The sequence below is a fragment of the Lathyrus oleraceus genome, chromosome 1 (assembly GCF_024323335.1).
Source record: "Lathyrus oleraceus cultivar Zhongwan6 chromosome 1, CAAS_Psat_ZW6_1.0, whole genome shotgun sequence".
Taxonomy (NCBI): Eukaryota; Viridiplantae; Streptophyta; class Magnoliopsida; order Fabales; family Fabaceae; genus Lathyrus; species Lathyrus oleraceus.
In genome coordinates, this window is record NC_066579.1 from 379,637,651 (window position 1) to 379,652,411 (window position 14,761).

At 41.5% G+C, this 14,761-nt stretch overlaps 1 pseudogene; it reads right to left on the minus strand.

The window, feature by feature from the left end:
- Nucleotides 1-279: 279 nt before the first annotated feature.
- Nucleotides 280-3,684, minus strand: LOC127138101 (LRR receptor-like serine/threonine-protein kinase ERL1; annotated as a pseudogene).
- Between the last annotated feature and the right edge of the window lie 11,077 nt (nucleotides 3,685-14,761).

The window sequence follows — 14,761 nt, forward strand, 5'->3', positions numbered from 1 at the left end:
TCTTCCAAAATGAACAGTGGCATCTCTTTTATAGTCATATTGCAAGAGTCTTTTGAATTGGCCTCTGAGACTAAAGGAGTATTGGAATTGGAAGTGCTTTCTTGTATTGCTTTGTTGTCTACCCCATTTTGGTGCTTGCTCTGAAAAAGGTAGCTTGTACCTTCTTCTTGTAAAAAAAATTGTTTGGCTCTTGTTGCTGCAAATTTTCACTGCCGGTAAATGGTTATCCACTGCTAGTTATTTTTTTCGCTCATTTTCTTTAAATTCTGTTGGTTTTTCAGGTACTTGTGGTATTTCCGTTCGCATCTGTCTCATACCAGCAACAAAGCCAATAGAACTTGAGCTCATTTGAGATGTAGCACTGCTTGACTGAGCTGCTCTTACCGTAGAGAGTAATAATATATCGACCCCTCTACCTTGGAAACCATTCACAGTATTCAATCCAATGTCAGCTATGGTTGAAGATCCAAATGCATTAAGAAAACGAAACCACAGAAGAGAAAGTTGACATTTGTATGGAGTAATAATGCCAATTCTTCCACCAATAAATTCATCTGGGTATCTTTTCTTGAAAAAAACTTTAGTATTTCAACCGCAGCATCAACTTCGGGTTCATTACAAAGCGACATTGCACCAGAGTTTATTTCACGAGCCTCCCGAACATCAATAATATCATAGAATGCATAAGGCCCAAGACCCTCGATCTGATGAAATGGTGTTGATTTGCTAGACATTTGGCTATCATCATCTACTGCCTTCTTCCCAGTGAGTAGCTCTAGCAGAACGATGCCAAAGCTATATACATCTGATTTCTCATTCAGCCAAGAAGTTTGTGCATATCCAGGATCAATATAGCATATAGTTCCAAAGACATAGGTTGAGGCATGAGTTCTTGTGGCTGGGATGCATTTTGCAGTGCCAAAATCAGAAGGATGAGCTTCACAGCTTTCATCCAGCAAAATATTTGAAGACTTAATGTCCCTGTGAATAATTCGAGGGTTGCAGTCATGGTGAAGATAAGCAAGTCCTTCAGCAGCTCCAACAACAATCCTCATCCGTGTTTCCCAATCAAGTTTTACCTTCAGCGGACCATGTAGAAGATCCCAAAGAGAGTCGTCTGCCATGTACTCGTAAAAAGGAGATTTGCACAAGGAGTAAGGGCATAGCCATGCAAGACGACAAGGTTTCTATGTCTAATGCTGCCTATCGTTACAAGTTCCGTTTCGAATTCCCTTAAATTGTGTGGATGCTGATTGTACAACCGCTTGACTGCAATCGGTCGGGAATTTTTCAAGACACACTTGTATACAGTACTAGAGGCACCATAACCTATGATAAATTTCTCACTGAGATTTTCAGTGCTTCTCATTATATCATCCAAAGTGTGTATTGCCAAATCCATATGAAGAACCACAAGCTTGGGAGGCACTAGGTCGGACATGCTAGGTGCTTTCGACAACTGCTTTGACTAGATGGATCTATAGATAACAATAATAACCATAGCCTGTAACACGATGATACCGAGAATGAGACAATGCGACTGCAACTCTAAAAAATATCTCTCTTGATTTTGGGGAGATATAGACGGCATATGGATCCTACCCAATTTCCACATAATAAAGGATTCCCAAAGAAGCTGTCAGCCGGGAACCGCGTGAAGTTCTTAGAAGATGGAACTACTCCGGTGAAGTTGTTATAAGAGAAGTCATGGAAAAAAGACTGAAACAGTTGGTGAGCTGCTCCGGAATCTTTCCGTGCAGGAGCTTATGTTATGTGGAATAGATCCATTTATACGATTATTGGCAAGATTCCATTCGAACAGATGTTCAAGCTTCCCAAACTCATTAGGAATTTCACCCACCAGTTGATTATCATTCAATTGCAGGTAGCTCAGTTTAGACATATTACCTAGCTCGGGAGGTAATGATGATTCCAATATAGCAAATCTGTCACAACAAGCATCCCAAGCAAGAAGCCTTGCATTGCCAGAGTCAACAATTGACCAATCGCTGACCTTGTAGACAGAGAAATAAGGAATATTTGGCCATACGATTGCTAAATACTTTCCTGAACTGCTTACAGGAAGAACCGAGTATGAATCATGAGGAACGGGTGTGCTAATGTGTTTCTTCCCCTGCTTGACAGTCAATGGTTCAAAAGAATCTCCCTGAGGTCTTTCTGTTTCCGACAAGGAGCTGTTATTTCCAAGGGATGGATTTACAAGAGTTGTTCAGTTGAAAATTTAATAGCTTTAGTATATCCACTAATAATCTCACTAGGATGCAAACCCATCCTAATAAGCTCCCCGACACCATGAAGCAACTCGCCGGCAAAAGAAATAGTCAAATTAGCACCATCACCGATTTCCTCTTACTGAGCCTTACTAGCCAACACCAAAACCTTAGTAGCAGGATGTTGAACTTCAAGTTCATTCACAATCGTAGCAGCATCATTCATCACAAAAAGTTTATCCAAATGATTTGTAACCATCTCATTCATTCCGTTGGGGTCGAAGGAAGTGCGAGTGATGGTAGAGAGTTGGTTACAGGCATCGGTGTTTTTGAGAACGGCTTTATCGAGACCGGAGAGATGCTTGTGACCTTCTTTGAGCATGGATTGCATACCGTAGGACGACCGAGAGTTGAAACCTACCATGTTCGCTTCTCCGGTTAACGGTGGTGGCTGCGATTTGTGGTGTGCCATTTAATAATTCTTCTGATTTCAGCTGGCAGTGGCGAATCACTTCCACACACTAAGACAGAACTGTAACCATCTCCCAACACCGGTCTAGCAACAGATGTAAAGTTTAACTTCTCTGCTCTTACCAATGTTGACTTAGTACGTTGTTCGTCATTGCGAAATCTGAACTGAAGGATACCTAAGCAGATGGTGCAGAGTTTATCTGTTGGTGGTTGAAAAGTGAATATGGTGGGTGATAGCGGCGGAGAAGCATAGATGGTGTTGGCTTGAACACCGAATACACGGAAGATGCAGTGCACACATAACCCGAGGGAGAACAGGTGGTTAACGGCGTCGGAAGGAAGAGACTGAACCACTTTTGTTAACTCTGCTGCGACTTGCACCAATTCCGATTCCATTCTCGAATGACTGCAAACTGTTGTACACTCTCGTTTAATCTTAACCATTTAAGAGAAGGAATGAACATGAAAATTTCTGCCGCCGTATTGATTCTGCATGCAACCTGTTATGCTGTTCCTGTGCAGTATCAGCACCACAAGCCAGGCGTGTTGTGTTCTAATTCTATGTTCAGTCTAGCAACCTCATTTCTTGCAACCGTCAACTGGGATTCTATTCCTTATAACTTGAAATTTTCTACCTGGACAGAGGCAATTTCTGTAAATGGAGAAGCACCGTCTATAAATGTTTCCATGATCTCTTTTGCGTGTTCGCCTGCTTCTTATGAAGCCTGTAATGATGCCCGCACAAGAGGTCCACACCCGCTCTTTGATACTGAATGTATTTCATAGCACCTTTCTCAAAAGTCTCATAAGTACGAGCCTCCGAATTATCCATCAAAGGTTGTAAAGGTGACTGTATATAATCCCTGTATCCAAGCTCAAAACGTTCTTGCACCGGAAGAGGATCCAACTTTCAGTAAAGATGTCCAACATATTCCAGATATGGACACAAAGGATGTTTATGTGAAACTGCACCAGAACATGAATTTACTACACCCACACTTGCTTTAGCATGACCAAAATTTCCAAATATAATTATCTGTATATTATGGTTAAAAAAACCGGGTAATCAACATCTGATGGCGCTTGGAGAGTTCTGCATGTTGCTGTCAGCCGGTACAGGCAGTGTATCACTAACGTCTTCAGGTGTGAAGTGAAATTCATTGCCATCTCCCACTGAGTCCACTTCAATTGGAATTGCTGTCATAGGATGATCTCTAGAGTGTGGTGGAGGAAGTCGGTCTGTTTTGAATTGTTTGCTGTTGAGCACGAACTTCTGCTCAAATATTTGCAGATCTGATATCCGCTTCATTACCATTATCAATTATCGAAGGAGTCGTTGTGCTAACTCCTCGAATAATCGTTGCTTTCAACAGGGATGTCTGGTTTTACACCAACTGGATCTTGTGCCTGACTGGTTTAATTGAGATTTCAATGTTTCTTTAGCAGAAGTTAGTTCATGAAGAACAATTCCTGATGCACATACATCTATTTTGGATGAAACACTACCATATTCAATTTTTGGTGGCCTGTAACCAAATGTGCCTGCCAATATTTACCAAATCCTCAATATCCACGGGCTCTTCTCCAAGATTAGGTTTGTGTTTCAAATACTCAGGAACATTTTGGAAATGGTTACGTTGATGCTTTGGCTTTGCACGCCTTCGACAGGCAGATCGACAAGCATCTGTTTGTGTTTTTCTGTGAAGTGACTTCGCTTTTTTTTTATGAATGCAAAGTTGCTCCCGAGAACCAAGAACTGTCATCTTAGGTTTATAAGATGTTTGTTTCAACTCTTGAATAACTTGACGTATCTGACTGTGGGTGCGTGAAGCATACACAATTGTAGGAAATTTTGAAGCCCTGGACTGTGACAAAGAAATTCCAGTTTTAACCTTATCACTGGTCTTTAAGCTTAAACCAGTTGTGAAATTGTCCAAACTCTTCTGTCAGGCTAAAGTAGCACACAGAAGACACATTGTTTTTCTGATTCCTGTGGGACTCTCCAACAACGCATTTTTCCTTCTGAAGCGATTGCATGACTTTATCCATGTAAACGAGCTGAGAATCATAGGCTTCATATGGGAAATCTACGTCGACTCCCCTGACATGGTATGTCGGCATTTTGTTTGCTGCTGACTGGTGTAATAATTCTGCCGAATTCTATATCATCGCAAAATGTCCGGATGGTCCTTTGAGCAGATGACACTGCAGATTGACTAGTTTGAGCTCTTTCACAATATTCATCTATCTGATTAGTGGAAGCCATTCGATCAACATGACTTGCACTATCACATTGAATACTTGCTACTTGTCCTCCAAGATTAGCCATATTCTGATTTTATGCATGGATGAATATGATTGAATGAATGTGAGAAGGTCCTTGGTCACGAATGAATGATTATGTGGGAATCTTTAAACATGGATGAATGGAAAATCTCAATGTGAAATGAAGAAAATATGAATGCAAACTTTAAAATGTGAAAAAATGTAAAAATGTGAAATAGTAAATATGAACATGAAATGGAGGATATGAATGTGTGTAGAGGAACATGTGGAATTTATTTTAATCATGCATGAATGAAATGATTGTAACCGGAATAAATAAAAGATCCTTCAATATGAAGTGAAGAGTTTAAACGTGAAATGATCATGAGGAGAAATGCAAATGACTGATCGATGGGAAAAAATTTCAGGGTCAAAATCGGGGTATGACAAGCATGCCATATACTACCTTAGCAAAAAGTTTACCGATTGTGAAATAAGATATTCGCAGCTCGAGAAAACTTGCTGTGCTTTGGCCTGGGCTGCTCGCCGACTGAGACAGTATATGCTGAACCATACTACCTTGTTGATTTCTAAGATGGATCCAGTAAAGTACATCTTTGAGAAGCCGGCTCTCACCGGGCGTGTTGCTCGTTGGCAGATGATTTTAACTGAGTATGATATCCAGTACACGTCGCAGAAAGCCATCAAAGGTAGTGTTCTGTCAGACTACCTTGCCGAGCAACCGATTGATGATTATCAGCCGATGATGTTTGAATTCCCTGATGAAGACATCATGTATCTAAAGATGAAAGATTGTGAAGAGCCTCTTGTCGAGGAAGGACCGGATCCTGATGACAAGTGGACATTGATGTTTGATGGGGTTGTGAATATGAATGGAAACGGTGTTGGGGCAGTACTTATTAATCCTAAAGGTGCACATATACCTTTTGCTGCCAGATTGACTTTTGACGTAACCAACAACGAAGCTGAGTATGAGGCTTGTATCATGGGGATTGAAGAAGCCATCGATCTAAGAATCAAAACTCTGGACATCTATGGAGATTCCGCTCTAGTGATTAACCAGGTCAATGGAGATTGGAATACTCATCAGCCGCATTTGATTCCTTATCGAGATTACACCCGAAGGATTCTGACTTTCTTCAAGACAGTGAAGTTGTATCATGTCGCCCGAGATGAAAATCAGATGGCTGATGCCTTGGCTACTTTGTCTTCTATGATCAAAGTCCATTGGTGGAATCATGTGCCACATGTTGAGGTGAATCGACTCGAGAGGCCTACGTATGTGTTTGCAGCCGATTCTATTGTTGATAAGAAGCCGTGGTACTATGATATCAAGAATTTCCTCAAGAATCAGGAGTATCCTGAAGGAGCGTCAAAGAATGACAAGAAGACCCTGAGAAGACTAGCTGGAAGCTTTTATTTGAATCAGGACGATGTGTTGTACAAGAGGAACTTCGACATGGTTCTGCTCAGATGCGTGGATAGACACGAAGCAGACATGTTGATACAGGAAGTACATGAGGGATCTTTCGGTACCCATGCTGGTGGTCATGCAATGGCCAAGAAGTTGTTGAGAGCCGGTTATTATTGGATGACTATGGAATCCGACTGTTTCAAATACGCTCGGAAGTGCCATAAATGTCAGATCTATGCAGATAAGGTGCATGTACCACCAAGCCCTCTGAATGTTATGAATTCGCCTTGGCCATTCGCGATGTGGGGCATCGATATGATTGGGAAGATTGAACCTACTGCTTCTAATGGACATCGCTTCATCCTGGTTGCGATTGATTACTTCACCAAGTGGGTGGAAGCAACTTCCTATGCCAGTGTTACCAAGGAAGTGGTTGCTCGGTTCATTAAGAAGGAAATTATCTGTCGTTATGGGGTTCCTGAGAGAATCATCACTGATAATGGTTCGAATCTCAATAACAAGATGATGAAGGAGCTTTGCAAAGATTTTAAGATTGAACATCACAATTCTTCTCCTTACAACCAAAGATGAATGGTGTTGTAGAGGCGGCAAACAAGAATATTAAGAAGATTGTGCAGAAGATGGTCGTGATGTACAAGGATTGGCATGAGATGCTGCCTTTCGCTTTGCATGGGTACCGTACTTCAGTACGTACGTCGACCGGGGCAACCCCTTACTCCCTTGTGTATGGTATGGAGGCAGTCCTACCTGTTGAAGTGGAGATTCCTTCTCTGAGAGTCCTGTTGGATGTCAAGCTTGACGAAGCTGAGTGGATTCGGACGAGGTTTAATGAGTTGAGCCTTATCGAAGAGAGACGGTTAGCAGTTGTGTGCCACGGGCAGTTGTATCAAAGAAGGATCAAGAATGCCTTTGATCAGAAAGTGCGTCCTCGAAGTTATCAGACAGGTGATTTAGTTTTGAAGAGGATCCTTCCTCCCGGTACAGATAACAGGGGCAAGTGGACTCCGAATTACGAAGGTCCATACGTTGTTAAAAAGGTTTTCTCCGGTGGAGCCTTGATGCTTACAACTATGGATGGTGAAGATTTTCCGTCTCCTGTGAACTCAGACGTAGTCAAAAAATACTTCGCATAAATTGACCCGCTGGACAAAAAGAATAAAAGAGTCCAGGCAAAAAAGGGCATCCCGGCAAACCAAGAAAAAAGAGAGAAAAAGGTTCGGGCAAAAGTTAGGGATAAAGAATGAAAAGAATATGTACACCCGGTAAGTCGAAAACCCGCAAGGGCAGCTTAGGCAAAAATGGGTATCCCGGTGGATTGAAAACCTGAAAAGGCGATCCAGGCAAAAGAGGGATTAGAGCGAAGACTACAGTCTGAGTTATCTGTACTTCATCGCGCTTCATCGTCTACCATCTCGAAGGATAGGATCGGTCCAGTCATTCTTCTCAGAAAGCAAGGAATTTGGGGGGAAGTTGAGGATATACGAGTCATAACAGAATTGGAAAATAGTGGATGTCATGTTCACATTGCCATTAGGATAGTTTATTTCCTGTTTTGGCGCAATTACCTCTTCCTAGGAATTGCTTCCTGATGTATTTGCCTTTTTAGGCCCATTTTCAATCAATAAAAGTCGTTATTCAGTTGAATTGCTCTCTTGTTTTTATTTTTACTGTTTTGTTTGCAAAAACGTCCGAATTTTTGATAGACATTGCATATAAAAACATGAAGGCTAGACAATAACGTGCAGAAAGATAAACATTTGAAAATCATTTTGAATGTTGATTACACTTGGGTGTATTTTGTCTGTACAATCCCCTGGGGCATGTGTGTCTTGCTGTTTTGCAGATTACTATCTTTTGATCGTTGGCTAAAGCAGATGAGCCGCAGTTTGTTCAAAGGTGTCCCGCTGTCCAGTAGTGTGAAGTTGAGCTTGTCTCCCTAGCAAGTCCGAGGCCAGTGTTTCCTCGGCAGCCAGGCTTGAAGTTGAGTGCTAATCCCCAGCAGGGTTGAGAAGAGTATTTCCCCAGCAGGTCTGAGGATTGTTAGTCCCCCAGCAAGCCGGAAGGTTGTTGTTTCCCCAGCGGATGTGTCCGTGGGTAGTTTGTTCCTCAGCGACCAGGTCTGTAGTGCCAATCCCCATCAGGTTTGAGTTGATAGTTTCCCCGGCGGAGGTGGGAATTGTTTGTTTATTTCCCCAGCGGAATCCCCAAGCGGATCGGGTTCAGTAGAGGTCATCCCCGGTGAGGATCATCTGTTCCCTAGCAGCAGTGATATTCCACAGCATGATTGGAAGGTTGTTGTTTTCCCCAGTTGAGTTAGTTTCTCTGTCGTTCCCAGAGTGTCTGATCAGCAAGTATCCGCAGCAGAATTGTTATGCTTTCCCCACAGAATTGGAAGATCAAATCAGATTTGTTCGCCCGGAAGCGGTCGTGTGCTTTCCTAGCAGGAGTTCTCCTCCATTTGCATTTTGCATGTAGTAATCATCATTTGCATTTGCATCCTCAAATTGCGTAGCATTTCCATTCAATATGGAGCATTACGCCATAAAAACTCAAACATATGCATACATATGTTACACCAGATTGGATCGTATCCCCAGCAGAGGCGGATCATTGTTCAACATCTGTACGACACATTTGCTACAGTTGCTCTTAACAGACAGCATTCAAGATTGGTAACCCCCAGAGAGGTTTATCTCCTCACCTGTCAGCGAAAGGAAAGCTTGACTCCCCAGTGAGGTCCCCGACAAGTGTTTGGCCTTGGCGGGACATATAAAGATGTCATCATTGTGATACCGGTAAGTGTCGCGTCAACACCCGTGTGTGTTCTTTTTTAGTGTCGGTAAACATCATCCTTCGATGTCGGTAAACATCGAGTCTCATCCGAGTCATTGGTGAATGTATGGTCATCTTTTTCTTTGATGTCGGTAAACATCATCTTTCGATGTCGGTAAACATCGAGTCTCATCCCAGTCATTGGTGAATGTTTGGTCATCTTTTTCTTTGATGTCGGTAAACATCATCTTTCGATGTCGGTAAACATCGAGTCTCATCCCAGTCATCGGTAAATGTCTGGTCATCCTTTTTTTTATATCGGTAAACATCATCTTTCGATGTCGGTAAACATCGAGTTTTTCCAGTCATCGGTAAATGTCTGGTCATGTATCTATTCGTCGATAAATATCAAAATCCCCAGTAGAGTCGTCGGTAAACGTCTTGTCTGGTTCCAGCTGTAAATATCTTTTCCTCCCCAGTCGGAGCCGCCATCGGTAAGTTGCCCCGCTTTCCTTGGTATCAGTGTATATCAAGTCGACTATCCCCAAGCCGCCATTGGTAAATGGCCTTGCTGACGTTGATATCGGTAAATATCAAGTTTCCAGTAAAGCCGCCATCGGTAAATGGCCTCGCTTTCCTGAGGTATTTAATTGTGCATCCGCCTTCGGTAAATGGTCTTGCTTTTCTTTGATTCATCCCTGCAGAGTGCAAATTTCTACGGTTCTTTTGATATTCAATCCCTGTTTACCTTGAAGGTCTGACAGCCGTTGCTCTCATCCGTTCAGGTTCCCAGTTGATTGAATAGGGGCAGCTGTAGCACCTCAAATTTGCACCTCCCATTTGTACATTCATTTCATTTTTAGGTCATTAACATTGCATTCACATTGCATAATCCATTGCATTTCATCAGTCAAGACTGATCAGGAGAATCCATCTGTGCAAGAGATCAAGCATTTCCATGAGATGAAAGCCCTATGGTGGTTCCAATGAGCTTACATGACCCAAGGATCATTTTTAAGCAACTTGGCCAAGTGTTGAAGGCTCAAAGTCCACAGTGCATGTCCAAGTCATCTGAGGCCCATAAAAGTCAACTGCAAAGTCAACTGTGGATGTGGAGGTGGGAAGTGATTAGAGATACTTCATTCATGTTCAAACAAGTCTCATTTGACATTTCAAACACTCACATTGAAGAATTTGAAGTCAAGTCAAAAATTTCCCAAAATAGAAAGTGACCCATAATTTGAAATTTCCAAAAATGGAAAGGTTTTAGACCAACTTCAACTCAATTTTACATCATCAAAAAAGCTTCAAATGAAATTTTGTTGAACATGAAAGTTGAAGATCTCTCTCTCCCATTTCCAAAAAGTCCAAGATCATGGATTTATGATGTGTGGTTGAGGAGATATGATCCAATCATGGCAAAGTGTGCTTAAAAATTCAAATGGCCATATCTTTTGAACCAAGGCTCCAAATTTGGTGGTTCTTTTTGCACTTTGCTTCTCATAACATGTAGTTTCCAAAACATCCATTACATGGCATGAATTTCATTTGCATGATCATTTGCTTATTCATGAAGTTTTTTGAAGGAAAATTACTAAAATCAATTTGGGTGATCATATGCATGAAATACCAATTCCAAAGTGTGCATGGGCCTTTTTTGAGTGGATTTGGGCCAGCATAGTGCACTGTTCACGCATGCATCTCATGCATGAGGTGAAAACACAAATTTGTGCACACACCTTGTAACTTGTTAATCCCATTTAGTTTTGGCTTAAGCATGATTTCAGATTCATTAACAAAGCATATATAAGCATAATCACAACTGCATTGGTCATTAACAACACTTTCAGATCTAGATCTAGGAATTGATCAATTTTTTCTCTCAAAAAGAACTTCCAATTTTCTCACACAAAGACCATTTCTCTTGTTAAATTCATGATCATGAAGTGTTTCTGAGGAAGATTGAACGTGAATTTGGAGGAGTTCGTGCCATACTCAACCATACATGAAGCTTGAAGCATTAATGGAATTTTCAAATTCAACTGGATTCACACGTGTTTGAGCTTCAATCTCTCCATCAATCATCTCAACAAACATTGTAGAGGAGCTTTGGACCATTGCTGAGCCTTGTAGCACGCGTTTCCAACTTGCTGTTCTTCAAGAGGTCAAGTTTCGATCTCACTTATTCTCAAATTCATTGTTATATTTGTGTAGATCTTGTGTTGGTGATCATTCTGGTAGAAAAATCAATTGAAATGGTGCATTATTCATGAAGATATGTGTGTTTGAAATTTGGATGTCCAATCTTATTCTCTTTGATTTGAACGATGCATGATGTTTTAGCATGAAGTGTTACTTGATCTTTGATGTACATGAAACAAGGATTCATTTGGTATGAAAATTTTTGATTTCTGGATTTTCTGGAAATTTTGACATGAAGTTCATCGTCTTCACCTTGAAGAAGATGAAGATCATCTTTAGCTACGAATCCGCTACGAAATCTTCATGTTTAGCTACGATTTCTGGAAATTCTGGGCGCGCTAGGGCTTTACAGGGAAACGATGTCGTTTTATGCTTGGGCGCGCGTTTTGAATCTGGACCAGGTTCGAGTCCCAGCGAGCGCGTTTATTCAAATTGCTTCACATTTTCACATTTTCCCTCCATTTCCATATGCCTTGATCATGTTTGACTTCAAATTTTTTCCAAATTCATAAAATCATAGTAAATTGAAAAATGCTCCAATTGATCCCCAATTTTTTGCAAAATGCTCCTTGTTTTGTCTAGTTTTTTATGACCATGAATTGGAAAGTTGTGCATGGCTGGAAATTAATTGGCTCTAGGATGATTGAACACATGTACATTTATGACCTTGCCTTGTTCAAACTATCATGAAATGCTTGTTTTTAATCCAATGGACTTGAAATTTTGCATGCTGATTCTAGACACATTGATGGACATTTTGGCTTTGGTTTGACATTTTTCCCATGCTCCATTTCTGTTTTGTGTACATGCTAACATGGTGTGACAATTTGTGTCACACATTTGGTTGTTCATTTTGTACAATTTGATTTCCATGCCATATGACCTCTAATGCTTCTGATTTTTTGTATGATAGATGTTTTGACTGTGTTGAATGCTCATGACTTTTTCCAGATTTATTTGAATCATTTATGATTTGATTTGGAATTTTGAATCTCAATGTCCATTTGTATGCCTCGATTTGGTCTTTGATTTATCTTGCACATGAAGTGAACTTACCTATGGATTTTGCTTTGGTCCTTTTTAGGACTTACTCTTGATTGGTTAAATATGATTCATGTTGAGCTTGAAGTTCTGTTTTGGATTTTTGATCCTCTTTTGACCCTAGGCTTTGACCTAGTGGTTTGGACTTACCATTTGGGTTGTGAATTTCAGGTTCAAGTCTACATTTCCATGATTGGAGTGGTTCCTTCATTTAAGCTTGGTCATTTGTTGTTATTTGCTAACCTTTGTGTGTTTTGTAGGTTGAGGATAATTCATTTGTGTTTGACTTGTGGATTACTCATTGTTGTGTGATGATGACTTGTTGCCTGTTTGATATTGACTGTTGACTGTTGGTCTGAACTGTGTACTGATTGGTTTAGCTGTTTCCACGGGTACCTGAGTTGCTTTAAGTTCATTTGAACTTGCTTTGCATTGTTTGTGGTTTGCATACCACTGAGGTATAATTCCTTGATCTTCATGTAGTCTGGAAGACCTACTGTTATTGGTAGGCACCTGTCTGAAGCCCTCCTTAAGAGGCAATGTTTGTGATTGTTTACCTTTGTGCCTTGTACATTCAAAGACCTCCTAAGTGAAGAGGCATTGGCAGATAAAAGGGATGTGCAATCCATCCCCTGCTATTCAGTTGTGTCATTCACTTTGCTCACACACCATGTGTTGATGCATTGTGAATAAAAACCCAAGATCTTGTTGTGTCAGTCATTTGTGGAGAAGAGTTCCTTCATTCTGAACTCCCACACTTTCTATTTGATTCAAGCTCTCCCAGGCCAGGGATAAGAGCTATGAGGCACACCCCTCATTCCTATTTCATCTGCTTCACCCTAACTCTCAATGTTAGGGTTAAGAGCTAAAAATACCCCTTTCCAGTTGGCTTGTTTGTCGAGGTTGATATGACCCCTCGACTAAAGTCCAACCTTGATGTTTGAGCCCCTTGTTGGTGTGTTTACTTCATGCTGTATGTGTTTGTGTGGTGTGATGTTATCCCTTAGGTTTGCTAGACTCCGCATAGTCTCGTTTGCATGTCAATTAAGGTAGCACGGTTCCTTCGTCTAGGACTTCCTTTCTTGCGTGAGCTTTCCTAAAACACAAACAAACATTATCCCCTCTTAAGGATATGTTAACTCCTTCTACTACAGGCGAGTAAGTCTCCAAAGGTAGAGCATCCGGTAGATTGCGTAGTGACGTTGTCCACTTAAAAAACACAAACCAACAGGAATAGTTTAGCCGAACTACGGCAACTCTGATTCTCATGTCCAGATGAGATACGTAGGCACGAGATGCGATGTCTTGTCGAGTTTGACTAACAACTAACACTAATCCTTTTCTCTCGCCCCGGTACGATGGAGACCTTCCCTTTCTCTTGCCCTAGTTGCAATCGAGACCCTTCTCTGTGTGTGTTCTGACATAAGTCCAACGATTGCCAGTCGGTTTCCTGTGTGTGTTTGTTTGTGTGGAGTCTGACATAAGTCCAGCGATTGGCAGTCGGTTTCCTGTTGGTGTTTTGTTTGGCGTGCGTTAGTCGAGCTACGAGTGCTTTGATTCTTCTCTGGTTAGAGAAGATACGTATGCATAGGATGCGATATCCTAGCGAGCACGTTTCCCCTGTCCCCGAACTACGTCGACTCTGATGTCTGTGTCTGACAGACTACGTAGGCCCAGGATGCGACATCCTGCCGAGTTATTTTCTTCCGTCTCTCGTCTGTGTCAGTTCAGTGTGTGTGCAGTGTTTGAGCAATATCTTTAGCAACCTTTCTTCTATTCTTTCTGAGCGTGGATCCCGTCGAGTACGACGGATGCGTAGGGGTGCTAATACCTTCCCTTCATATAACCGACTCCCGATCCTTGCATCTCTGGTCGCGAGACCATGTCCTTTCCAGGTTTACTTCGAGCGTTTCCTTTCCCTCTTTTGGGATAAATAACGCACGGTGGCAGCTCTATTGTGTCTTTTTCCCGCCGGTTTTTCGCGTAATGCGACACTCTTGCACAAAGAATGCTTTTGAAGTGTTTGACCTGTACTTGCTTGATGCTACAAAACAAAAAGGTAAATGACATATTTTTGTGCTTTTTGGTTAGTGAGCAAAATGATAAAAGCAATGATATACAATACAAGCATGCCTGGTGATCTCAAATCACTCACAAAGAGATCCCACCCAAAGGGAAAGGAAGCCAAGATGCTCAATGATCCTTGAGGCTATGCAATGCAATGCTATGATGCCATGAGGGATCTTAGGGACAAAATTGGGGTCTTACAATACCCTAGGGGCTGGGCGGAATTCAGTTGTTTTAAGCCTCAACCCTAAGCCAC